Genomic DNA, 11065 nt, shown 5'->3' with positions numbered 1-11065 from the left:
TTGAATGCAAGGTACTTTGATATTTATTTTTGAGAACAAGTGGCAGTTTTCTCTTCTTGCTTACCAGGTGCTGACAACTGTTCTGTTGCCAGAGAACTCATTTCTTTTCTCAGGCATCAACCTACATAGTCATGTCAACTTCTGCCAATTAACTCGGCCCTGACGTCCTCACCTCACACGGATGCAGCAGCTAGCAGGGAGCCACGCCCTGTCACACAGGTCCTTCATCTGGTCCTCAACCGTTACCATCTGCAGATTCTTCTTTAATAAATGTCATAAATGAGACAAGAAAAGTGAACCACAGTCTCCAGACCTTTTTTGTCTGGTGACCTTGGCGTCTCTAATCTGGGTTGGTGGCAGTAGATGAAGCTGATGGAAGGTTTCTTGTGACAGTGAGTTGGGGAATATCCCTTCTTTTTTTAATCCTCCAACTATGGCTTAAACACGAATCCTTTGAGATGAAGGAAAATGATACAAACCTCAACACTACCTAAAAACTTAGGATAATAAGAAGAACGCACGATTTTATATATATAAACAGACCTACAGAGCAGGCAGAACACAGTAAAGGAACAAGACAGGCCCAGCAGAGTCCAAATGAAGACGAAAAGAGCATTTCTAAGTGGGGTCCGGAAGCTGTCTCTGGGAATGCCTCTGTGTCCTTGGCTTCCGTGACTGTTAAGAGAGGAATATTGGAGATACGTGTTATGGGCATGGTCTCAGAGGAATAAAACTGAGGGGGAGCTTTAAAGAGAAATACATAAGGAATAATTCAGTGGAGAGAGTCCAAGTCCCCGCTGAGCTGTCACGTGAGCCGTGAAAGGACCATGGAAGTAGTGGATACAAACAGCGAGTTAACGGGACCCCCGCGGTCACTGAAAGATTCAGTAGGAGAAAAGAGCTGTTAGGGGCTACCTCGGCAGAGGTAGAGCCTCCTGTCTCCTAAGAATTTGTCCTACTAGGTTTTGGCGTTCCTTTGGAATGCTGAGATGCCCACATAGAATCCTGAGGGAGGGGAACATATCCAGGTGCTGGGGTGAAGACTTTCTGTGCTAAGTGAATTCCAAAGGCTCTTCTGAAGAAGCGCCATAAAGAAATTCAGTTAAAGTGACAATAAAATAAAATAAAATAATAAAATAAAGCAAATAAATCCTTTCCTTCTGATGCCTTCTCTGAGATTACTTTTGCTTGAGAATCGTGGCCCTAGCTTCTTCCAAGTTTCCCACTTCTCATCCTCTGTTCATGTCAGCGCCGTAGCCTGGAATGGCCTTTCCGCCAGTCTCTTACTGAACTTTTAAGTTCCTGTCTCCCGGTGTGAAGTGTTTCCAAAGTGAGCCCAGAGAGGTGAATCCAACCTCTCTGCAAGTCTTATTTCAGTGGGTCTTGTAAAGTCGATGTTTAAATTACATCTCACTCTCCTACACAACACTGTAACTTTTATAGGACCCAAATCGAGTAGGGTTTCCACAGGCCATGCACACAGGCTCATAACGTGTACTTGGCATGGGCTTATGGAATGAATAAAATTAACATAAAATGCCATTTCCTCCCCTTTTCCCATCCCTTATCAGACATTCAAAGATATTCAACATGTCCCTGACAGATATTTCTGTCAGGAAGACAGGAAGATTGTGACTTCTGCTCAAAATCTGTATCTCCGGTTCCACAAACCCTCCGCAAAGGGGATGCAAGCTGCTTCTGCCAGAACACCCTGGCCAGAAATTACTAGAAGTGGGGTACACTTCCTCAGCTCCATTAGATCATCAAGATTCCTTTTCTTCCTTCTTCTGAAAACTACATCCAGGACAGTCCCTTGCTCCCCATTCAGCACTAAAGAGAGTGCCCACAAACCACAAATTGCTAGACCTCACAGCTAGAGGAGGGACGCTGGACCTAGCAATGGTTCTTGTACTAAGAAAATGGGCGGCTTAGGCTGGAGAGGTGGCTCAGCGGTTAAGGGCACCGTCTGCTCTTCCAGAGGTCCAATTCCCAGCAACCTCATGGTGGCTCACAACCATCTATCATGAGATCTGGTGTCCTCTTCTGGTGTGCAGGTGTACATGCAGGCAGAGCATTGTATATATAAAAAATAAATAAATCTTAAAAAAAGAAAAAAAGAAAAAGAAAATGGGCAGCTAAGCCTCAGAGTGAGTTACCTGCCCACAGTCGTATTCCATAATACATGGAAATAAGATTGGGATCCCTGATCAAAACACCTATGTATACCATGTATGATATTCAAAGAGTGGTCTGTGTGTGTGTGTGTGTGTGTGTGTGTGTGTGTGTGTGTGTGTGTGTGTACATGTGCATGCAAGTAGAGGTCAGGCGACAACTTGCAGTTATCTCTTTCCACTTTATGGGTCTTAAGGATTGAACTGAGCTGTCAATGCCACTCTGCCACCCCCAGATGTAAATTCCGTTATATCCTCTGTGAACTGCATGCCCCGAGGCACCCTCAGTTAATTAGCCTGCTGGTCTCAACACCTTCACTGTGCAGGTCAGGCCAGCCGTGGCCTCCCGCCGACTCTCTCTCTTACTCATAGCTGTGTCCAGAATAGATGTCCCGTATGCCTTCTCCTTGCCCCAATAGCCACGCTCTCTGTTTACCTCCGCTTCCATCAGTATTTCTGTTGCCAGGGGAGCCATTCATCAGGCTAGAGACTTTGTGGCTTATTTGTTTCTTAGAGCAAGTGTGTGGGTCACCATGTGAGCTGCAGTGGCAAATAAGTCACTTGCTCTAGGCCAGCGGTTCTCAACCTGTGGGTCTCGACCCCTTTGGGTCTGGTCTGACCTATCACAGGGATCGCCTAAGACCATAGGGGGGAAAAATCGCTTTTTCCTTTATGGAAAATTTATTGCAACATTCTAACAGTGCAACAGCGCATTGCTTTTTCTTTTCAACATCTTGCTCTGCGGCTTCCCTTGCCCTTTTTGCCCAGAAAAGCTTTCTCTTCTTCTGTGACCACTCTGGCTTTCTCCTTTTTGTAGACGTTGCGGATGGGCATCACGGGTCCTGTTAGCTGGGTGGCCAGCTTACGCTCTTCAGCAGAACTATCTGCCTTCAGAGCAGAAGGCTTGCTGGGGGAAATCTGAGCTTGGAGTGGCCCTCCTTCAGGCGCTGCACGTTGGCCTGTAGTGACTTAGTGGATTTGTTTCGCCTCCTCAGGTCCACAGGGATGCAGATGGTGTGAGCTATTTTCTTATGGATACCAGCTGCCGGAGTTCTTGCAGGCTGAAGCCCCTACCAGCTCGGACCTGGTGTGGTATCTAACTGTGGGGCACCTCACTATGGCCCTGACTGGACCGTACATGGGACAAGGGGCAATACAGCGCTTTTCCCTGCTGGGCCTTGCATCTGCGGATTTTGCTTGCCGGCTGGTGAAACTAAGTATCCACTTGCCGCTGCCAGTCTTGTGGAAGTGAGAGTTCAGTATCATGACATTCTGGCTGGGCACCATGGCTGCCTCCTGTGCAGAAGAACAGCCAAGCAGAAAGGCAGAAAACACAGATATTTATGTTACAATTCATAACAGAAACAAAATTACAGTTATGAAATAGCAACCAAATAATTTTATGGTTGGGGGGGTCACCACAACATGAGGAACTGTATTAAAGGGTCTCAGCACTGGGAAGGTTAAGAGCTAATGCTTTAAGCCATGCAGGCTGCCAACAGTTGACCCGAGAGCCCATGTAGCAATTAAGAAATGGAACAAGATGAGCAAATGTGCAAGTCGTCTCTCCTGAGGCAGCCCCTGATCTGCACGCTCACTCTTTTCTCTAAAGAACTTCTATGCTCACCACTGCCTCCAAACTCCTTTTTGCTTGTGTTCTTTTGTAGACATCTCTTCTTAGCCTAGAGAGTCACTTCTAAGGGGTGGGGGCGGGGCAGACAATTGGATGTTGAGAAGTTGGATCTTCTGGTTGGAGAATTTTTCCTTCTAAAAATGGCACTCATGACTTAAAAATAAAATCTGCAAATAGATATTTATATTTCCTCAGAAAATTTTCACCTTTGGGGTAGAGTACCCTGTGGAAAATTCCAGGAGAGAAAGGAAAATTTCCTGAAGTGGTGAGCAGTCACGAGAAGAATTTTGACACAGGATAAACAGGCACCTGGTAACTTCTGGTGCTCGTGACTGCAAATGCTGGGTCTTGCAGAAGTATTCTTTCCTAGCAAACGGGTGTCCGCCTCAGACTTAACAAGGACTCTGGGAACCATTGTGAATAGCAAAGCTCACAGGAAACAGTGGCTGATGGCCTGGTTCTGATCCTTCCTGAGCAAGCAATCGACAGGCAGGGCAGAATAGTACACCCTTAAGTGAGGGCTGTATGGGTGAGCTTGTAGAGGGGAGGGAGGTTTCCTTCTTCAGGCAATGAACTCCTGCAACCTTGAGTTGAGAGATTCAGGAAAAAAGAGAGGAAGAAAAGGAGGGAGGGTGGAAAGGATGATGAGTGAGGAGGAAATTGCCAATTTGTGTTTACTGTTTCATGCCATTTAAAAGGATAACTTTCCATTGGGGAAATGGTGCATCACTGAAGAGCAACTTGCTGCACACACATGAGGAACTAGCTTCAAGTCCCCAACACCCCCAAGCTGCACCTTATAATACAAGCACTCTGTCCGGTATATACAGAAGGGTTTCTGGGAGTTTGCTGGCTGCCAGTCCAGTTCCACGTTCAGTGAGGGAACTTTTCTTAAGGGGATTAAGCAGAAAGTGATAGATTAGGGCTCCTGATGTCCTCCTGTGGCCTTTGCACATGCATCCCTGCACACACACATACACACACACACACACACACACACACACACACACACACACTCTACTCTACTCTAAATTCTATTTTCCAACCATGAGACTAACTCTGATTTTGTGCAAAATGCACACAGAGGGAGTAACAGGTAGTTACCCAGGGTAGTGTTTAGTGTGTTCATTTGTAAGCCTCCATCACAGCTGATCAGGACCCTCAGCTGCACTGTCAGCTTACACAGGTCCCTTTACACAAACAGCAGCAATGGTGTACCTGATCCTGCCTGCAGGCTCTCAGAGAAAGTGGTACTCTGTGTAGTGGCCGAGTGATGCTCTGTGAGCTCAGCTCTGGCCTCTCTGTCTCCCAAGACAGTAAATACTTTCCCCCTGAGAAATAGAAAGAAAGAAGAGACCATTGATGGGAAACAGGAGATGTATAACTTCAGGGCATCACACTGAGAGAGGTCATCATGGCATCCCTCACTGTGATCACAGACAATCACTCCTTGGGGAAATGGAAGCGCAGGAGAGATAGAATTTGGCCTGAGATTCTTATCCAACTCCAGTATTTAATGTTTATGATTAAAACCACACAGGTCATTGTTTCTCTTGCTATCTATTATAAGGTCGCCAGAGGGGCTGGGTGGCCTAAGTGGACCCTAGGTATCTATGGTTACATGACTAAATCCAGAATCATAGAACCAGTATCAAAGGTGAGGCTTGGTTTTGAAAGCAGAAAGGATAGCAAACTGCTCACAACAGCCCAGCTCAAGGTAAGGGATGAGAGTTCCCGTTAAAGGTCAGAAGATAAGAGTGAAACTGTTAGTAATCTGGGTACAGAGAGGGAGCTTTCCAAGCCTGAGATGGCCATCCTCGTCCACGCACCTGTGTGTTCCAGCCCCCATAGTCAGCACAACACTCCACAGGCCACTTCATGACAACCGAGTTCCTTCTGGGACCCCTGAGATCACCCATTTCTACTCAAACGGTTCCCAGACTTCCTGGAGGTGGCTCCTTTTTTAAAGATGTTGACTTTGAAGAAATGTCTTAGGTTGCTGTGACCCAAAGGCAGGCCTGTCTCTCTGTAACCTTTGCCACTGGTCAAGTTCTGGCCTCTGAGGGCTTGCTCACCCATGCTGCCCTTCTCTCCAAGACGTGCCAGCCCTGTGGTGATTACAGACTTAGCCATCTAGCCGGCTTCAGGATAAAGGATGCTGGCACTTCTCATGCCGTGATTTTCAACTCTCTCACTGTAAGTTCTCCAAACTGTCAAGCAGGATGTGAGAGTTGGGGAATAAAAGAACCCCATGTGGGTGTGTATCCAATAACAAGCTGCATTCCATACGTAGATCAGAAGAGGCTTTATGTAGGGTAAGTGAAATGTTGTACGGAGAAAGCTTACAAATGATAGGCGTTACAAGACATATTTTGTTACTAGCGCTAAGACTCGACACTACTACAAATAATAACTGATATATTAAATCAGAGCATACACTAATTGTCTCGTGGGAAGGCAGGATAGAGAAGGCTGAGCTCTCTTGCTCTGAAAAACCACAGTGCTGTGAATTCAGCCCATCACCACCACCGCTGCTTTGGTGGGCGACATCTCAGACCTGGTTCATACTGAGAGACCGCTGTCCACTGCAACATCAGGAAACGGAGCTGCGAGCCTCTGTTTCCCCGATTCGTGTTGTTGTTCAGTTAAGGCAATTACGTTTATTTCTGGCACCTGACCTTGTTTCCTTCACCCTGTTCAGATGTTTCAGGACTATGATTCAGCCACCAAACCCAGTACTTTCCATGCCTGGCTTCATGTCAGAACCATCTTGGAATTTTTTTTTTAATTATTACTTTTAGTATAAATATTTCTCCCAAGCCTCATTCTCCAGGTTTTGAGTCACTTACTCTAGGGTGGGGCTCTGAGCCTGTATCCAAAAGAAGCATCTTAAGTGGTTCTTATCAGTCTGAGGAGTGAGCCCCTCCCTCCTACACTGGCAGTCCAGGTACACGTCACCTATGTGCTTGATAAACATGATTTTCTAGGGAATTGCCTGTAGGGTTAGACTCTAACTAGATAAAAGGGCCAGTGATGACTCACATCTTTTGCGTGTTGTTAAGGTTTTATTTCACAAGTTGTTTCTTCTACATTCTGTGTGGGAAAATATATATATCAACCTATAGGTGAGTTGGGCATATAGGTCATCCGGTACACAGAGATTTCAAACTGTCTAATCTCTTTTCTATTAGGCAGGAACTGCTTATTCATACAATCAGTATAGCATCTGACCAAAGGCAATATCTTAATATAGAGCCCCCCCCCAAGGAGACTAAGTACATGATACGTGTAAGTTAAAACCTATTTATATCCTCTGTGTCGCTAATATGCCAGCTCTTAATTTCACAGGGAAGCTAAAGCGAATAAGGAGAATTCTTCCTGGACCAGACAGAGCCCTGTGCGTCCCTTGCTCTGTCTCATGACTCATCCACTTAGCAAATACTTACTGAGAATTCCCTATATGATAGAGCAACATTACTGGAGGAGGATGAGATACAGTCCTTTCTCTCCCGCCGGAGGCCCAGTGAGATAGTGCCTAGACCCTGTGCAATCACCCAAGGCATGTGGAGACTGAATAGCAAAGGCCCAGTAATGAATCATATGGCCTTTACATTCTGAAGAAACACGTTCATTTTGCATGTAAAAACATTAGTTTACGACAATAGCAAATTAAAAACAAAAACAAGAGCAAAAAACCACATGGCCCATTAAGGCCATTATGTGCACCTATGTGGTCCCTTCAAATCTCATCAGGGGAGGAACCTGTCCTCTATGTATGGCTCTCGCTGCTCTATCACATACACTGGGATACTCCATCACATACAATCACATGTGATCACATACTATCACATACGGTCACATACTATCACATACAATCACATACGATCACATACTATCACATACTATCACATAGTATCACATACTCTCCTCTGATGTCAGATTAGCTTTTCCCCCTCCTAGGTTCTGGCTATGTAAGAGCACAATTGTGCTATTTCTAAAGACCTTTCTAAAAGTCTTAACTCTCCAATAACTGAAGTTCATCGAGCAAGTGTATGCTGACTGACACTGTCCCTACATTACCAAGCCTGAGGTCTCATTTTTATGTACCACTCCTTACATAGTTTAGAGGTCACTTTTGTAAGCGCCCAGGCCCTCGGAGCTCCAAAATAAGCTTCGGACTCATTGTTCTCAGAAGCAGGCTGAAAACAAAATGTCATCTTGCATGTGAGGCTTACAGTGTTATTGTTTCTTGTGAGATGGGATTCTGTTCACTGTCTGCCATGGAGGTATATAGCATGCCCCGGAGTGCTGACTGATTAATGTGCCTGTTTGTCTTATGGCACAGTTAAAAAGCATCTCTTTAAACGATGATTCATACTTTCCCTTTCAGCCTTTCTGGAGAGTTTTGTTCATGAATCAAATGAGGAGGCTGATTGCACTACTATTTTAAAGAGCCAATTAAAAAGTTCATTAAGCGATACTGGAGGGCTTTAGTGAAGATTTTGGAAGTACACAGCTATCCACAAAATTAACAAGCTGGAAGTTGCAACTGGATTTGACGGTAGAAATTGTTCACTTTTACAAAGACAGTCTTTTAGAGGATAATTATGTCCTCTAGAGGACAGAAACGGGTCATTAGTGGGGACCATTAAGGTATAAAACAGTGAGCCACACACATGCACTAGATGTTCACTGACAAAAGTTTATGATCGCCTCTTTAAAACGAGCTTGAACTGCACAACCTGAGCTATAGGCCAGTTGCATTTCACCTCTTTGACTCTTTAGCAAGTGAGGGTCCAGTGTCAAATAGCAAGACAATTGATGTTTAAAGCAACTACAATAGCCCGTGCTGCTCCTGACATAAGACTTTTAATGCAGATCTCTGCCTGCTGTCTTAGCTCCTTCTCTTGGTCCTGTACGTGACCTCTAACATCCCTTTTTGGTTGAGAAACCAGATTCCTTTCTGGGGCTTACAGCCAATGACCCTAAAATGAGCTGATTTATCCTTTAAAATGTGCAGGATAAATGGGCTTTATATAAGTGAATGACAGAAAGATTTTTTTTTTGTTTTTTGAGATACGGTCACTAGCCCAGGCTGGCCTCAAACTCCCTATCTAGAAAAGGAGATTAAGATAACCTTAAACAGGGCTGGAGAGATGGCTCAGAGGTTAAGAGCACTGACTACCCTTCCAAAGGTCATGAGTTCAATTCCCAGCAACCACATGTTGGCTCACAACCATCTATAATGAGATTTGTGTACATAATAAATAAATAAATCTTAAAAAAAAAAAAAAAAGGATAACCTTAAACCTCTCACTTACCTGCCTCTGGCTCCTGGTTGCTGGGATGACAGGTGTGGGCTGCCACACCCAGTTTTATGACTATGGTAGAGACTGAACCCAGAGCTTCATGCATTTTAGTCAAGCACTGTGCCAACTGAATGGCCTATCTCCCCCAGCCTCTTACCACCTCTAAATGTCTTCTACTGCACTCTAGAAAGATGATGCTCGTAATGCAACGTCCCAACTAAATCTGTCCAAGAATGGGACAATTGTCAATACAAGACACTCTGGGAAGGACTCCTGCCCCTAACAAGAGATAGGACCAGAAATCAGACACCAAGCATTAACTAAATAGTCAAGTACCAGAGACCAGTAGTAGTGTGGGTGCTTCTGGCTTTGCATCATCAAAGGCTCAGGCTGATGATATCTTGGGTTCAAACCAACGGGAAAGACTGGGGTAAGTACCAGCTCTTGGTTTCCTTGAGACTGAGTTCTGAAGTCTAAATCCATTGTTGGGTCATTTGTGAGGAACAGTGAGTCCCTGTGCTCAGGGCTCCCCATAGTCCTTTTGTAGGAATTATGAGTGCCTTCCAGGTGACTCAGCACATTCCCAAGAAATGTGCTTTTATATGAACAGAAAAATTAATTCTGTTCCTAGGGTTGGAATCTTTAGTCAGAGAGTCTACCAAGAGGCTAACTCATAGACATAGTCCAAGAGGATGGACGAGGAACAAAGTAAATTCAAGAGAAATTGCTTCACATCTACCTCCCAAGGACTGAAGACTCCCAACCAAGGAGTGATGTTAAGTGGCCACTGGCCATCTGCTGTCAGCCCAGCTGTTTGTTTCCAAGCAGGCCCAGAGGACCACACCCCACAGCATGACTTAGGGTCTGCTCCTGAATGGAATCTCATGCTGCCTAACAGTGCACTCTTCCCAGCTGGCTCCTGTCACCTCCCCAATCACCTCCAGCCCCACATAGCAGGCTGCTGTCTTCTCAGCAAAGCCTAAGGAGGGCTCTGCTCTCGCCCTCTGAGAGGTGTCTGTGACGCTCCTGTGTGGGGGAAGCTCTCACTGCAGTTCTTGCTTATGCTAAAAACACCCCGGGAATAAATAAAGCCCCACCCAACGCCCCGATTCTAACACCTTCTAATCATACCAAAAATGCATGTGAACAGAACAGAAAAAGCTTTAAAAAAAAAAAAAAAACACAAGGAGATAAGGATTCTCGGCTATTGAAAGAAATTCCCTAACACGCAGCAGCATTCAGGTAATAAGTACTTCCTTTGACGGATCCCATGCAAATTTTTTTAAGGGCTAGAAATGGAGGAGGCGCTAAGTAAGTAATCTAAATTCCTGTGCCACAATTAAGCACCCATGAACATCAGAGGGCTGCAGCTGGCCAGGCAGATGAGCTTTGGAAATCAGAATAACTCTCTTTTCCTTAGGGACTCCCTAAGGGGGAGGTGGGTGGGAGGTGTTGCCCAGATGCCACAAGCATTAAAAAGAGAGCGAACACTAGCTCAGCATTCTTTTAAACTTCAGTAAAGAAATGTATCCTGCCGCCTAAACCTTCCTTAGCGAGTGCGGGAGTACAAGGGCAGGCTTCGGGCCAGCTCTCCCCTTTAGGAATAGGATGTGGGTTGGACTTGTTAACCTACAAACCTCAGTTTACCTATGTGTGTCCTTGCTGTTTACCTAGTTATCTAGAGGATGAAAGATAACAGTTTTACAAAACTCAATCAGCCCCGTGCCTGACTGAAACTCAAGGACTTGTGAAATGTCACTTCTGTCACTATTTTCTGTTCTCCCTGTCACGGCTTGTTGCCTCCGTATGAGCTGAATCAGGCAAAACTCAGTGGGACTTGTGTATTCCTTGGATTAGAGGGTCTTCCCTCGGTGTGCAGGGCATTCTGACAGAAACAGCCTGGAAGCTCTTGCAGACTGGACTGTACATATTTCTGGGAAGATGTTTGCGCA

General features: G+C 45.3%; 1 pseudogene across 1 annotated transcript; it reads right to left on the bottom strand.

Moving 5' to 3' along the window:
- Positions 1-2897: 2897 nt before the first annotated feature.
- On the bottom strand, positions 2898-3458 carry LOC311608048 (large ribosomal subunit protein eL13-like; annotated as a pseudogene). Its single transcript has one exon. The product of its transcript is annotated as a large ribosomal subunit protein eL13-like (transcript).
- Positions 3459-11065: the final 7607 nt, after the last annotated feature.

Source organism: Acomys minous (assembly GCF_964271855.1).
Source record: "Acomys minous genome assembly, chromosome: 11".
Lineage (NCBI taxonomy): Eukaryota > Metazoa > Chordata > Mammalia > Rodentia > Muridae > Acomys > Acomys minous.
The sequence above is the reverse complement of the archived record's forward strand: the minus strand, read 5'-3'. Positions and strand labels throughout refer to the sequence as shown.